Consider the following 16,308-nt stretch of genomic DNA (forward strand, 5'->3'; position numbering starts at 1 on the left):
GCGAAACCCAGAAACACGTGTCCAGAGATACACAGCACTTACTGCACCTACTAAGGTGAAAGACTTTGATTACTTTTGTTAATGTGAAACGAATCTGACTGCATTTACCAAGATGCATTGGGGCCAACTTTTTGCTGGAATGTGAGGCAGTGTGCTCCCTTTTTTTTGCACTGTGTCGAATGACGGCTCCCTTGAGCTAACGGACTGACGAGCCTTGGTGAGGCACCTGCGCACCAGAGTGGTACATAAACCTGAGAAGACGTTTGGTGGCATTTCAAGCAACCCCACAAAATATGCTGCCCTCTGCTGATGACGGGCGAAACCCAGAAACACGTGTCCAGAGATACACAGCACTTGCTGCACCTACTAAGGTGAAAGACTTTGATTACTTTTGTTAATGTGAAACGAATCTGACTGCATTTACCAAGATGCATTGGGGCCAACTTTTTGCTGGAGTGTGAGGTAGTGTGCTCCCTTTTTTTTGCACTGTGTCGAATGACGGCTCCCTTGAGCTAACGGGCTGACGAGCCTTGGTGAGGCACCTGCGCACCAGAGTGGTACATAAACCTGAGAAGACGTTTGGTGGCATTTCAAGCAACCCCACAAAATATGCTGCTCTCTGCTGATGACGGGCGAAACCCAGAAACACGTGTCCAGAGGTACACAGCACTTGCTGCACCTACTAAGGTGAAAGACTTTGATTACTTTTGTTAATGTGAAACGAATCTGAATGCATTTACCAAGATGCATTGGGGCCAACTTTTTGCTGGAGTGTGAGGCAGTGTGCTCCCTTTTTTTTGCACTGTGTCGAATGACGGCTCCCTTGAGCTAACGGGCTGACGAGCCTTGGTGAGGCACCTGCGCACCAGAGTGGTACATAAACCTGAGAAGACGTTTGGTGGCATTTCAAGCAACCCCACAAAATATGCTGCTATCTGCTGATGACGGGCGAAACCCAGAAACACGTGTCCAGAGATACACAGCACTTGCTGCACCTACTAAGGTGAAAGACTTTGATTACTTTTGTTAATGTGAAACAAATCTGACTGCATTTACCAAGATGCATTGGGGCCAACTTTTTGCTGGAGTGTGAGGCAGTGTGCTCCCTTTTTTTTGCACTGTGTCGAATGACGGCTCCCTTGAGCTAACGGGCTGACGAGCCTTGGTGAGGCACCTGCGCACCAGAGTGGTATATAAACCTGAGAAGACGTTTGGTGGCATTTCAAGCAACCCCACAAAATATGCTGCTCTCTGCTGATGACGGGCGAAACCCAGAAACACGTGTCCAGAGATACACAGCACTTGCTGCACCTACTAAGGTGAAAGACTTTGATTACTTTTGTTAATGTGAAACCAATCTGACTGCATTTACCAAGATGCATTGGGGCCAACTTTTTGCTGGATTGTGAGGCAGTGTGCTCCCTTTTATTTGCACTGTGTCGAATGACGGCTCCCTTGAGCTAACGGGCTGACGAGCCTTGGTGAGGCACCTGCGCACCAGAGTGGTACATAAACCTGAGAAGACGTTTGGTGGCATTTCAAGCAACCCCACAAAATATGCTGCTCTCTGCTGATGACGGGCGAAACCGAGAAACACGTGTCCAGAGATACACAGCACTTGCTGCACCTACTAAGGTGAAAGACTTTGATTACTTTTGTTAATGTGAAACGAATCTGACTGCATTTACCAAGATGCATTGGGGCCAACTGTTTGCTGGAGTGGGAGGCAGTGTGCTCCCTTTTTTTTGTACTGTGTCGAATGACGCCTCCCTTGAGCTAACGGGCTGACAATGTAGGAGGCTGGACTGGCTTGTAGTGAGTACCAAGGGGTACTTGCACCTTGCACCAGGCCCAGTTATCCCTTATTAGTGTATAGGGTGTCTAGCAGCTTAGGCTGATAGATAATGGTAGCTTAGCAGAGCAGCTTAGGCTGAACTAGGAGACGTGTGAAGCTACTACAGTACCACTTAGTGTCATATGCACAATATCATAAGAAAACACAATACACAGTTATACTAAAAATAAAGGTACTTTATTTTTATGACAATATGCCAAAGTATCTTAGAGTGTACCCTCAGTGAGAGGATAGGAAATATACACAAGATATATATACACAATAGCAAAAATATGCAGTATAGTCTTAGAAAACAGTGCAAACAATGTATAGTTACAATAGGATGCAATGGGGAAACATAGGGATAGGGGCAACACAAACCATATACTCCAGAAGTGGAATGCGAACCACGAATGGACCCCAAACCTATGTGACCTTGTAGAGGGTCGCTGGGACTATTAGAAAATAGTGAGAGTTAGAAAAATAACCCTCCCCAAGACCCTGAAAAGTGAGTGCAAAGTGCACCAAAGTTCCCCTAAGGACAAAATAGTCGTGTTAGAGGGAAAATGCAAGGAAAACACAAATCAGCAATGCAACAACAATGGATTCCTGACTGAGGGTACCTGTGGAACAAGGGGACCAAGTCCAAAAGTCACAAGCAGCTCGGAGATGGGCAGATGCCCAAGAAATGCCAGCGGTTGGTGCAAAGAAGCTCTTACTAGGCTGAAGAACTGTGAATACTGCAGGAACGACAAGGGCTAGAGACTTCCCCTTTGGAGGATGGATCCCCCACGCCTTGGAGAGTCGTGCAGAAGTGTTTTCCCGCCGGATGGACGCCAACAAGCCTTGCTACACGCAAATCGTGCGTTTGGCGTTTTTGGACGCTGCTGGGGCCCAGGAGGGACCAGGAGGTCGCAAATTGGACCTGCAGAGAGAGGGGACGTCGAGCAAGACAAAGAGCCCTCACTGAAGCAGGTAGCACCCGGAGAAGTGCCAGAAACAGGCACTACGAGGATGCGTGAAACGGTGCTCGCCGAAGTTGCACAAAGGAGTCCCACGTCGCCGGAGACCAACTTAGAAAGTCGTGCAATGCAGGTTAGAGTGCCGTGGACCCAGGCTTGGCTGTGCACGAAGGATTTCCGCCGGAAGTGCACAGGGGCCGGAGTAGCTTGCAAAGTCGCGGTTCCCAGCAATGCAGCCCAGCGAGGTGAGGCAAGGACTTACCTCCACCAAACTTGGGCTGAAGAGTCACTGGACTGTGGGGGTCACTTGGACAGCGTCGCTGGATTCGAGGGACCTCGCTCGTCGTGCTGAGAGGAGACCCAAGGGACCGGTAATGCAGCTTTTTGGTGCCTGCGGTTGCAGGGGGAAGATTCCGTCGACCCACGGGAGATTTCTTCGGAGCTTCTGGTGCAGAGAGGAGGCAGGCTACCCCCACAGCATGCACAAGCAGGAAAACAGTCGAGAAGGCGGCAGGATCAGCGTTACAGAGTTGCAGTAGTCGTCTTTGCTACTATGTTGCAGGTTTGCAGGCTTCCAGCGCGGTCAGCGGTCGTTTCCTTATCAGAAGGTGAAGAGAGAGATGCAGAGGAACTCGGCTGAGCTCATGCATTCGTTATCTAAAGTTTCCCCAGAGACAGAGACCCTAAATAGCCAGAAAAGAGGGTTTGGCTACCTAGGAGAGAGGAAAGGCTACTAACACCTGAAGGAGCCTATCACAAGGAGTCTCTGACGTCACCTGGTGGCACTGGCCACTCAGAGCAGTCCAGTGTGCCAGCAGCACCTCTGTTTCCAAGATGGCAGAGGTCTGGAGCACACTGGAGGAGCTCTGGACACCTCCCAGGGGAGGTGCAGGTCAGGGGAGTGGTCACTCCCCTTTCCTTTGTCCAGTTTCGCGCCAGAGCAGGGGCTAAGGGGTCCCTGAACCGGTGTAGACTGGCTTATGCAGAATTGGGCACCTCTGTGCCCAACAAAGCATTTCCAGAGGCTGGGGGAGGCTACTCCTCCCCTGCCTTCACACCATTTTCCAAAGGGAGAGGGTGTCACACCCTCTCTCAGAGGAAGTTCTTTGTTCTGCCATCCTGGGCCAGGCCTGGCTGGACCCCAGGAGGGCAGATGCCTGTCTGAGGGGTTGGCAGCAGCAGCAGCTGCAGAGAAACCCCAGGAAGGGCAGTCTGGCAGTACCAGGGTCTGTGCTACAGACCACTGGGATCATGGAATTGTACCAATAATGCCAGGATGGCATAGAGGGGGCAATTCCATGATCATAGACATGTTACATGGCCATATTCGGAGTTACCATGGTGAAGCTACATATAGGTAGTGACCTATATGTAGTGCACGCGTGTAATGGTGTCCCCGCACTCACAAAGTTCAGTGATTTGGCTCTGAACAATGTGGGGGCACCTTGGCTAGTGCCAGGGTGCCCTCACACTAAGTAACTTTGCACCTAACCTTTACCAGGTAAAGGTTAGACATATAGGTGACTTATAAGTTACTTAAGTGCAGTGTAAAATGGCTGTGAAATAACGTGGACGTTATTTCACTCAGGCTGCAGTGGCAGGCCTGTGTAAGAATTGTCAGAGCTCCCTATGGGTGGCAAAAGAAATGCTGCAGCCCATAGGGATCTCCTGGAACCCCAATACCCTGGGTACCTCAGTACCATATACTAGGGAATTATAAGGGTGTTCCAGTAAGCCAATGTAAATTGGTAAAATTGGTCACTAGCCTGTTAGTGACAATTTGAAAGTAATGAGAGAGCATAACCACTGAGGTTCTGGTTAGCAGAGCCTCAGTGAGACAGTTAGGCACCACACAGGGAACATATACATGCACACCTATGAGCACTGGGGCCCTGTGTGACAGGGTCCCAGTGACACATACATATAGGCCACAAACCTATGAGCACTGGGGTCCTGACTAGCAGGATCCCAGTGACACATAACAACCATACTGAAAACATGGTGTTTTCACTATGAGCACTGAGGCCTGGCTATCAGGATCCCAGTGAGACAGTGAAAACAGTGACAAACACCCTGACATACACTCACAAACAGGCCAAAAGTGGGGGTAACAAGGCTAGAAAGAGGCTACCTTCTCACACAACCCCCCCCCAAACGAAGGACAATAAGGCTAACCTTGGCCAGTTGAGACTTTATTGTCTAAGTGGTGATAAGTAGAGAGTAGCTCTGCAATAGACTGGTTACTCCCTTTATCATCCACTATATGGTTACTTCCCTGTGGGGATGTAAACCACCCTGTTTGAAGTTTTTTAGCTAACCAACAATGTGAAGATGTATTTTCAGAGTTTCTATCAGTAAGTTTTAGTTTAGAGCAGTGGGAATTATCCACTGAACCTATTTGTAATGATGGAAATGCCAGACAGGGATGCTGTCTCAGTAAAGCTATAGCTGGGCAAAAACTTTGTCCATTTGGCTGGAAGAGGGAACAGGGATGCTGTTTCTCTTGAGTTGGAGCAGGGCAGGGATGCTGTCCTATGAGCTCCACACTAGGGCAGGGATGCTGTCCTAAGTGTTGTGAGGCAGTACAGGGTTTCTGCACTAAAGTTTCTCTGGGAGGGTTGGAGGGATGCTCCATGTTAACTAAAATGGTGTTCTTTTTGTCACCAATGTTAGTTATCCCACAGAGAGGTACTTCTACCTCAGGGAGTCCAGCTATGCCAGCTGATGATTCCCTTGGAACAGGTGCCACCCCAGGAGAGGTTTCTCCCACCACAGGAATGGTATCCTGAATGGTAGGGTGGTTAGGGGATACTGTGATACCCTTTTTACCTGTTGATGGAGAGGGATCCTGAGTTTTCAGGCCTTCTCTCCTTTGCTTTTTCATTTCAGTAGAAATGAGAGGGAACAATTCCTCAGGGATGCCCAGCATGGCTGCATGGGCATAAAACTCTACATCAGCCCAACCTGAGGCCTCTAGGTCATTACCTAAGAGACAGTCTACAGGTAAGCTAGGTGATACCACCACCTGCTTAGGGCCAGTAACTCCACCCCAACTAAACTGAATTATAGCTAAGGGAAGAAACTTAGTGGAGTTATGGACATCAATAATCTTATACTGTTGTCCAATGATGTGTTGTTCAGGAGGCACTAGGTTTTCAGTCACCAAAGTGAAACTGGCACCTGTGTCCCTGTAGGCCAAGGCCTCAACACCATTTATTGCAACTGTCTGCCTGTACTTATCCATTGTAAGGGGACAAGCAGCCAGTGTGGCAAGGCCAGTGCCACTAGGTGTGACAGAAACTGTCTTGGGACTGATTACATCAGTTTCCACTATGGACCCATAAGTGAACCCAACTACACCCTTTGCTTGACTGTTGCCAGCAGTCCCACCACTAGTACCACTACTGCTAGGGGCACTAGAGCTTGATGTATTAGTGGTGGTAGGCTCAGGGGGTTTACCTGGACAGGACTTATCCCCTGGCCTATGGCCTCTGTTTTTACACACAAAGCACCAAGGCTTTTTAATGTGTGCAGGTTGGGAAGAAGAGGAAGACTTTGTTTTATCCCCACCCTCTGAAGAGTGTTTAAGATTTGAAGTGGGATCTTTGGTTTTACCCTTATCCCCATGCTTATCTTGAGATTTTTCACCATCTTTCTTCTTATTGCCATCTTTGTCACCCCCTGTATGAACTTTTCTGTTCACCCTTGTTCTGACCCATTTGTCTGCCTTCTTTCCCAATTCTTGGGGAGAGGTCAGATCAGAGTCTACCAGGTACTGGTGCAACAAATCAGACACACAATTATTAAGTATATGCTCTCTCAGGATTGTGTTATACAGGCTTTCATAATCAGTAACTTTACTGCCATGTAACCACCCCTCCAAGGCCTTCACTGAATGGTCAATGAAATCAACCCAGTCTTGTGAAGACTCCTTTTTGGTCTCTCTGAACTTTATCCTGTACTGTTCAGTGGTTAAGCCATAACCATCCAGGAGTGCATTCTTAAGAACTGTAAAATTATTGGCATCACTTTCTTTCACAGTAAGGAGTCTATCCCTACCCTTTCCACTAAATGATAGCCATAGGATAGCAGCCCACTGCTTTTGAGGGACATCCTGTACAGCACAGGCCCTCTCAAGTGCAGCAAACCACTTGTTAATGTCATCCCCCTCCTTATAAGGGGGAACTATCTTGTGCAGATTCCTGGAATCATGCTCTTTTGCAGGATGACTATGGGGAATACTGCTGCTGCCACCATGGGTATCTAAACCCAACTTCTGTCTTTCCTTCTCTAATTCTAAAGACTGTCTATCCAAATCCAGCTGTTGCTTCTTGAGCTTCAGTCTGGTTTGTTCCACTCTCAATCTATTGAGCTCCCTTTCTAACAATCTGTCATCAGGGTGGGTGGGAGGGACATTTCTAGATACAGAGGTATGATGGGAATGAACAGAAGGAGACCTGTCCCTTACAGAGGGCACCCTAACAGCTTGGCTACCAGCATAATGTGAGATCACATCATCAGTATGGTGTGATTCAACCTCTGTACCAACTATGCTAGACTGTCTAGTAATGGGCAGGCTGAGAAGTTTCTTTCCTGAACCTTTTCCTGGGGGAGTCCCTGGATCAGATTGAGAACCATTAGCTACTTTTTCTACAGATTGGGCACTTATGGCCTTATCCTGTACTCTAAGCATATTAATTAACAGTTCTAAGGAAGGATTCTTCCCTACACTCAAACCTCTCTCTATGCAGAGACTCCTTGCTCCTTTCCAGCTAAGGTGATCATATGCAAGTGTGGACAGTTCAACATTTTTTCCTGTGCCAGACATTTTTTAGAGAGAGATAAAGTGATAGCAAAAGAGAAAAAAGTTTTCAGAACTTTTTGGAAAGACAGAAAAAAACTTTTTAAACTTTTAAGAACTTTTTGAAAGTTTAGAAGTACTTTTCAGCACTTAGAAAAGAGTGAAAAGAGGAAATGCAAAACTTTTTGGCTATGTGTATATACACTGACCTTGTTTTGTATATTTTTCTCTTATGAAAAGTACTATGACAAGAGTGGTAAGCAGTCTCAAGCACTTATCCCACCGCTGCACAACCAATGTAGGAGGCTGGACTGGCTTGTAGTGAGTACCAAGGGGTACTTGCACCTTGCACCAGGCCCAGTTATCCCTTATTAGTGTATAGGGTGTCTAGCAGCTTAGGCTGATAGATAATGGTAGCTTAGCAGAGCAGCTTAGGCTGAACTAGGAGACGTGTGAAGCTACTACAGTACCACTTAGTGTCATATGCACAATATCATAAGAAAACACAATACACAGTTATACTAAAAATAAAGGTACTTTATTTTTATGACAATATGCCAAAGTATCTTAGAGTGTACCCTCAGTGAGAGGATAGGAAATATACACAAGATATATATACACAATAGCAAAAATATGCAGTATAGTCTTAGAAAACAGTGCAAACAATGTATAGTTACAATAGGATGCAATGGGGAAACATAGGGATAGGGGCAACACAAACCATATACTCCAGAAGTGGAATGCGAACCACGAATGGACCCCAAACCTATGTGACCTTGTAGAGGGTCGCTGGGACTATTAGAAAATAGTGAGAGTTAGAAAAATAACCCTCCCCAAGACCCTGAAAAGTGAGTGCAAAGTGCACCAAAGTTCCCCTAAGGACAAAATAGTCGTGTTAGAGGGAAAATGCAAGGAAAACACAAATCAGCAATGCAACAACAATGGATTCCTGACTGAGGGTACCTGTGGAACAAGGGGACCAAGTCCAAAAGTCACAAGCAGCTCGGAGATGGGCAGATGCCCAAGAAATGCCAGCGGTTGGTGCAAAGAAGCTCTTACTAGGCTGAAGAACTGTGAATACTGCAGGAACGACAAGGGCTAGAGACTTCCCCTTTGGAGGATGGATCCCCCACGCCTTGGAGAGTCGTGCAGAAGTGTTTTCCCGCCGGATGGACGCCAACAAGCCTTGCTACACGCAAATCGTGCGTTTGGCGTTTTTGGACGCTGCTGGGGCCCAGGAGGGACCAGGAGGTCGCAAATTGGACCTGCAGAGAGAGGGGACGTCGAGCAAGACAAAGAGCCCTCACTGAAGCAGGTAGCACCCGGAGAAGTGCCAGAAACAGGCACTACGAGGATGCGTGAAACGGTGCTCGCCGAAGTTGCACAAAGGAGTCCCACGTCGCCGGAGACCAACTTAGAAAGTCGTGCAATGCAGGTTAGAGTGCCGTGGACCCAGGCTTGGCTGTGCACGAAGGATTTCCGCCGGAAGTGCACAGGGGCCGGAGTAGCTTGCAAAGTCGCGGTTCCCAGCAATGCAGCCCAGCGAGGTGAGGCAAGGACTTACCTCCACCAAACTTGGGCTGAAGAGTCACTGGACTGTGGGGGTCACTTGGACAGCGTCGCTGGATTCGAGGGACCTCGCTCGTCGTGCTGAGAGGAGACCCAAGGGACCGGTAATGCAGCTTTTTGGTGCCTGCGGTTGCAGGGGGAAGATTCCGTCGACCCACGGGAGATTTCTTCGGAGCTTCTGGTGCAGAGAGGAGGCAGGCTACCCCCACAGCATGCACAAGCAGGAAAACAGTCGAGAAGGCGGCAGGATCAGCGTTACAGAGTTGCAGTAGTCGTCTTTGCTACTATGTTGCAGGTTTGCAGGCTTCCAGCGCGGTCAGCGGTCGTTTCCTTATCAGAAGGTGAAGAGAGAGATGCAGAGGAACTCGGCTGAGCTCATGCATTCGTTATCTAAAGTTTCCCCAGAGACAGAGACCCTAAATAGCCAGAAAAGAGGGTTTGGCTACCTAGGAGAGAGGAAAGGCTACTAACACCTGAAGGAGCCTATCACAAGGAGTCTCTGACGTCACCTGGTGGCACTGGCCACTCAGAGCAGTCCAGTGTGCCAGCAGCACCTCTGTTTCCAAGATGGCAGAGGTCTGGAGCACACTGGAGGAGCTCTGGACACCTCCCAGGGGAGGTGCAGGTCAGGGGAGTGGTCACTCCCCTTTCCTTTGTCCAGTTTCGCGCCAGAGCAGGGGCTAAGGGGTCCCTGAACCGGTGTAGACTGGCTTATGCAGAATTGGGCACCTCTGTGCCCAACAAAGCATTTCCAGAGGCTGGGGGAGGCTACTCCTCCCCTGCCTTCACACCATTTTCCAAAGGGAGAGGGTGTCACACCCTCTCTCAGAGGAAGTTCTTTGTTCTGCCATCCTGGGCCAGGCCTGGCTGGACCCCAGGAGGGCAGATGCCTGTCTGAGGGGTTGGCAGCAGCAGCAGCTGCAGAGAAACCCCAGGAAGGGCAGTCTGGCAGTACCAGGGTCTGTGCTACAGACCACTGGGATCATGGAATTGTACCAATAATGCCAGGATGGCATAGAGGGGGCAATTCCATGATCATAGACATGTTACATGGCCATATTCGGAGTTACCATGGTGAAGCTACATATAGGTAGTGACCTATATGTAGTGCACGCGTGTAATGGTGTCCCCGCACTCACAAAGTTCAGTGATTTGGCTCTGAACAATGTGGGGGCACCTTGGCTAGTGCCAGGGTGCCCTCACACTAAGTAACTTTGCACCTAACCTTTACCAGGTAAAGGTTAGACATATAGGTGACTTATAAGTTACTTAAGTGCAGTGTAAAATGGCTGTGAAATAACGTGGACGTTATTTCACTCAGGCTGCAGTGGCAGGCCTGTGTAAGAATTGTCAGAGCTCCCTATGGGTGGCAAAAGAAATGCTGCAGCCCATAGGGATCTCCTGGAACCCCAATACCCTGGGTACCTCAGTACCATATACTAGGGAATTATAAGGGTGTTCCAGTAAGCCAATGTAAATTGGTAAAATTGGTCACTAGCCTGTTAGTGACAATTTGAAAGTAATGAGAGAGCATAACCACTGAGGTTCTGGTTAGCAGAGCCTCAGTGAGACAGTTAGGCACCACACAGGGAACATATACATGCACACCTATGAGCACTGGGGCCCTGTGTGACAGGGTCCCAGTGACACATACATATAGGCCACAAACCTATGAGCACTGGGGTCCTGACTAGCAGGATCCCAGTGACACATAACAACCATACTGAAAACATGGTGTTTTCACTATGAGCACTGAGGCCTGGCTATCAGGATCCCAGTGAGACAGTGAAAACAGTGACAAACACCCTGACATACACTCACAAACAGGCCAAAAGTGGGGGTAACAAGGCTAGAAAGAGGCTACCTTCTCACACAAGCCTTGATGAGGCACCTGCACACCAGAGTGGTACATAAACCTGAGAAGACGTTTGGTGGCATTTCAAGCAACCCCACAAAATATGCTGCTCTCTGCTGATGACGGGCGAAACCCAGAAACACGTGTCCAGAGATACACAGCACTTACTGCACCTACTAAGGTGAAAGACTTTGATTACTTTTGTTAATGTGAAACGAATCTGACTGCATTTACCAAGATGCATTGGGGCCAACTTTTTGCTGGAATGTGAGGCAGTGTGCTCCCTTTTTTTTGCACTGTGTCGAATGACGGCTCCCTTGAGCTAACGGAATGACGAGCCTTGGTGAGGCACCTGCGCACCAGAGTGGTACATAAACCTGAGAAGACGTTTGGTGGCATTTCAAGCAACCCCACAAAATATGCTGCCCTCTGCTGATGACGGGCGAAACCCAGAAACACGTGTCCAGAGATACACAGCACTTGCTGCACCTACTAAGGTGAAAGACTTTGATTACTTTTGTTAATGTGAAACGAATCTGACTGCATTTACCAAGATGCATTGGGGCCAACTTTTTGCTGGAGTGTGAGGCAGTGTGCTCCCTTTTTTTTGCACTGTGTCGAATGACGGCTCCCTTGAGCTAACGGGCTGACGAGCCTTGGTGAGGCACCTGCGCACCAGAGTGGTACATAAACCTGAGAAGACGTTTGGTGGCATTTCAAGCAACCCCACAAAATATGCTGCTCTCTGCTGATGACGGGCAAAACCCAGAAACACGTGTCCAGAGATACACAGCACTTGCTGCACCTACTAAGGTGAAAGACTTTGATTACTTTTGTTAATGTGAAACGAATCTGACTGCATTTACTAAGATGCATTGGGGCCAACTTTTTGCTGGAGTGTGAGGCAGTGTGCTCCCTTTTTTTTGCACTGTGTCGAATGACGGCTCCCTTGAGCTAACGGGCTGACGAGCCTTGGTGAGGCACCTGCGCACCAGAGTGGTACATAAACCTGAGAAGACGTTTGGTGGCATTTCAAGCAACCCCACAAAATATGCTGCTATCTGCTGATGACGGGCGAAACCCAGAAACACGTGTCCAGAGATACACAGCACTTGCTGCACCTACTAAGGTGAAAGACTTTGATTACTTTTGTTAATGTGAAACCAATCTGACTGCATTTACCAAGATGGATTGGGGCCAACTTTTTGCTGGAGTGTGAGGCAGTGTGCTCCCTTTTTTTTGCACTGTGTCGAATGACGGCTCCCTTGAGCTAACGGGCTGACGAGCCTTGGTGAGGCACCTGCGCACCAGAGTGGTACATAAACCTGAGAAGACGTTTGGTGGCATTTCAAGCAACCCCACAAAATATGCTGCTCTCTGCTGATGACGGGCGAAACCCAGAAACACGTGTCCAGAGATACACAGCACTTGCTGCACCTACTAAGGTGAAAGACTTTGATTACTTTTGTTAATGTGAAACAAATCTGACTGCATTTACCAAGATGCATTGGGGCCAACTTTTTGCTGGAGTGTGAGGCAGTGTGCTCCCTTTTTTTTGCACTGTGTCGAATGACGGCTCCCTTGAGCTAACGGGCTGACGAGCCTTGGTGAGGCACCTGCGCACCACAGTGGTACATAAACCTGAGAAGACGTTTGGTGGCATTTCAAGCAACCCCACAAAATATGCTGCTCTCTGCTGATGACGGGCGAAACCCAGAAACACGTGTCCAGAGATAGACAGCACTTGCTGCACCTACTAAGGTGAAAGACTTTGATTACTTTTGTTAATGTGAAACGAATCTGAATGCATTTACCAAGATGCATTGGGGCCAACTTTTTGCTGGAGTGTGAGGCAGTGTGCTCCCTTTTTTTTGCACTGTGTCGAATGACGGCTCCCTTGAGCTAACGGGCTGACGAGCCTTGGTGAGGCACCTGCGCACCAGAGTGGTACATAAACCTGAGAAGACGTTTGGTGGTATTTCAAGCAACCCCACAAAATATGCTGCTCTCTGCTGATGACGGGCGAAACCCAGAAACACGTGTCCAGAGATACACAGCACTTGCTGCACCTACTAAGGTGAAAGACTTTGATTACTTTTGTTAATGTGAAACCAATCTGACTGCATTTACCAAGATGCATTGGGGCCAACTTTTTGCTGGAGTGTGAGGCAGTGTGCTCCCTTTTTTTTGCACTGTGTCGAATGACGGCTCCCTTGAGATAACGGGCTGACGAGCCTTGGTGAGGCACCTGCGCACCAAAGTGGTACATAAACCTGAGAAGACGTTTGGTGGCATTTCAAGCAACCCCGCAAAATATGCTGCTCTCTGCTGATGACGGGCGAAACCCAGAAACACGTGTCCAGAGATAGACAGCACTTGCTGCACCTACTAAGGTGAAAGACTTTGATTACTTTTGTTAATGTGAAACGAATCTGACTGCATTTACCAAGATGCATTGGGGCCAACTTTTTGCTGGAGTGTGAGGCAGTGTGCTCCCTTTTTTTTGCACTGTGTCGAATGACGGCTCCCTTGAGCTAACGGGCTGACGAGCCTTGGTGAGGCACCTGCGCACCAGAGTGGTACATAAACCTGAGAAGACGTTTGGTGGCATTTCAAGCAACCCCACAAAATATGCTGCTCTCTGCTGATGACGGGCGAAACCCAGAAACACGTGTCCAGAGATACACAGCACTTGCTGCACCTACTAAGGTGAAAGACTTTGATTACTTTTCTTAATGTGAAACGAATCTGACTGCATTTACCAAGATGCATTGGGGCCAACTTTTTGCTGGAGTGTGAGGTAGTGTGCTCCCTTTTTTTTGCACTGTGTCGAATGACGGCTCCCTTGAGCTAACGGGCTGACGAGCCTTGGTGAGGCACCTGCGCACCAGAGTGGTACATAAACCTGAGAAGACGTTTGGTGGTATTTCAAGCAACCCCACAAAATATGCTGCTATCTGCTGATGACGGGCGAAACCCAGAAACACGTGTCCAGAGATACACAGCACTTGCTGCACCTACTAAGGTGAAAGACTTTGATTACTTTTGTTAATGTGAAACGAATCTGACTGCATTTACCAAGATGCATTGGGGCCAACTTTTTGCTGGAGTGTGAGGCAGTGTGCTCCCTTTTTTTTGCACTGTGTCGAATTACGGCTCCCTTGAGCTAACGGGCTGACGAGCCTTGGTGAGGCACCTGCGCATCAGAGTGGTACATAAACCTGAGAAGACGTTTGGTGGCATTTCAAGCAACCCCACAAAATATGCTGCTCTCTGCTGATGACGGGCGAAACCCAGAAACACGTGTCCAGAGATACACAGCACTTGCTGCACCTACTAAGGTGAAAGACTTTGATTACTTTTGTTAATGTGAAACAAATCTGACTGCATTTACCAAGATGCATTGGGGCCAACTTTTTGCTGGAGTGTGAGGCAGTGTGCTCCCTTTTTTTTGCACTGTGTCGAATTACGGCTCCCTTGAGCTAACGGGCTGACGAGCCTTGGTGAGGCACCTGCGCACCAGAGTGGTACATAAACCTGAGAAGACGTTTGGTGGCATTTCAAGCAACCCCACAAAATATGCTGCTCTCTGCTGATGACGGGCGAAACCCAGAAACACGTGTCCAGAGATACACAGCACTTGCTGCACCTACTAAGGTGAAAGACTTTGATTACTTTTGTTAATGTGAAACAAATCTGACTGCATTTACCAAGATGCATTGGGGCCAACTTTTTGCTGGAGTGTGAGGCAGTGTGCTCCCTTTTTTTTGCACTGTGTCGAATGACGGCTCCCTTGAGCTAACGGGCTGACGAGCCTTGGTGAGGCACCTGCGCACCAGAGTGGTACATAAACCTGAGAAGACGTTTGGTGGCATTTCAAGCAACCCCACAAAATATGCTGCTCTCTGCTGATGACGGGCGAAACCCAGAAACACATGTCCAGTGATACACAGCAGTTGCTGCACCTACTAAGGTGAAAGACTTTGATTACTTTTGTTAATGTGAAACGAATCTGACTGCATTTACCAAGATGCATTGGGGCCAACTTTTTGCTGGAGTGTGAGGTAGTGTGCTCCCTTTTTTTTTGCACTGTGTCGAATGACGGCTCCCTTGAGCTAACGGGCTGACGAGCCTTGGTGAGGCACCTGCGCACCAGAGTGGTACATAAACCTGAGAAGACGTTTGGTGGCATTTCAAGCAACCCCACAAAATATGCTGCTCTCTGCTGATGACGGGCGAAACCCAGAAACACGTGTCCAGAGATACACAGCACTTGCTGCACCTACTAAGGTGAAAGACTTTGATTACTTTTGTTAATGTGAAACGAATCTGACTGCATTTACCAAGATGCATTGGGGCCAACTTTTTGCTGGAGTGTGAGGTAGTGTGCTCCCTTTTTTTTGCACTGTGTCGAATGACGGCTCCCTTGAGCTAACGGGCTGACGAGCCTTGGTGAGGCACCTGCGCACCAGAGTGGTACATAAACCTGAGAAGACGTTTGGTGGCATTTCAAGCAACCCCACAAAATATGCTGCTATCTGCTGATGACGGGCGAAACCCAGAAACACGTGTCCAGAGATACACAGCACTTGCTGCACCTACTAAGGTGAAATACTTTGATTACTTTTGTTAATGTGAAACGAATCTGACTGCATTTACCAAGATGCATTGGGGCCAACTTTTTGCTGGAGTGTGAGGCAGTGTGCTCCCTTTTTTTTGCACTGTGTCGAATGACGGCTCCCTTGAGCTAACGGGCTGACGAGCCTTGGTGAGGCACCTGCGCACCAGAGTGGTACATAAACCTGAGAAGACGTTTGGTGGCATTTCAAGCAACCCCACAAAATATGCTGCTCTCTGCTGATGACGGGCGAAACCCAGAAACACGTGTCCAGAGATACACAGCACTTGCTGCACCTACTAAGGTGAAAGACTTTGATTACTTTTGTTAATGTGAAACAAATCTGACTGCATTTACCAAGATGCATTGGGGCCAACTTTTTGCTGGAGTGTGAGGCAGTGTGCTCCCTTTTTTTTGCACTGTGTCGAATGACGGCTCCCTTGAGCTAACGGGCTGACGAGCCTTGGTGAGGCACCTGCGCACCAGAGTGGTACATAAACCTGAGAAGACGTTTGGTGGTATTTCAAGCAACCCCACAAAATATGCTGCTCTCTGCTGATGACGGGCGAAACCCAGAAACACGTGTCCAGAGATACACAGCACTTGCTGCACCTACTAAGGTGAAAGACTTTGATTACTTTTGTTAATGTGAAACCAATCTGACTGCAT

Source organism: Pleurodeles waltl, chromosome 10, assembly GCF_031143425.1.
Source record: "Pleurodeles waltl isolate 20211129_DDA chromosome 10, aPleWal1.hap1.20221129, whole genome shotgun sequence".
Lineage (NCBI taxonomy): Eukaryota > Metazoa > Chordata > Amphibia > Caudata > Salamandridae > Pleurodeles > Pleurodeles waltl.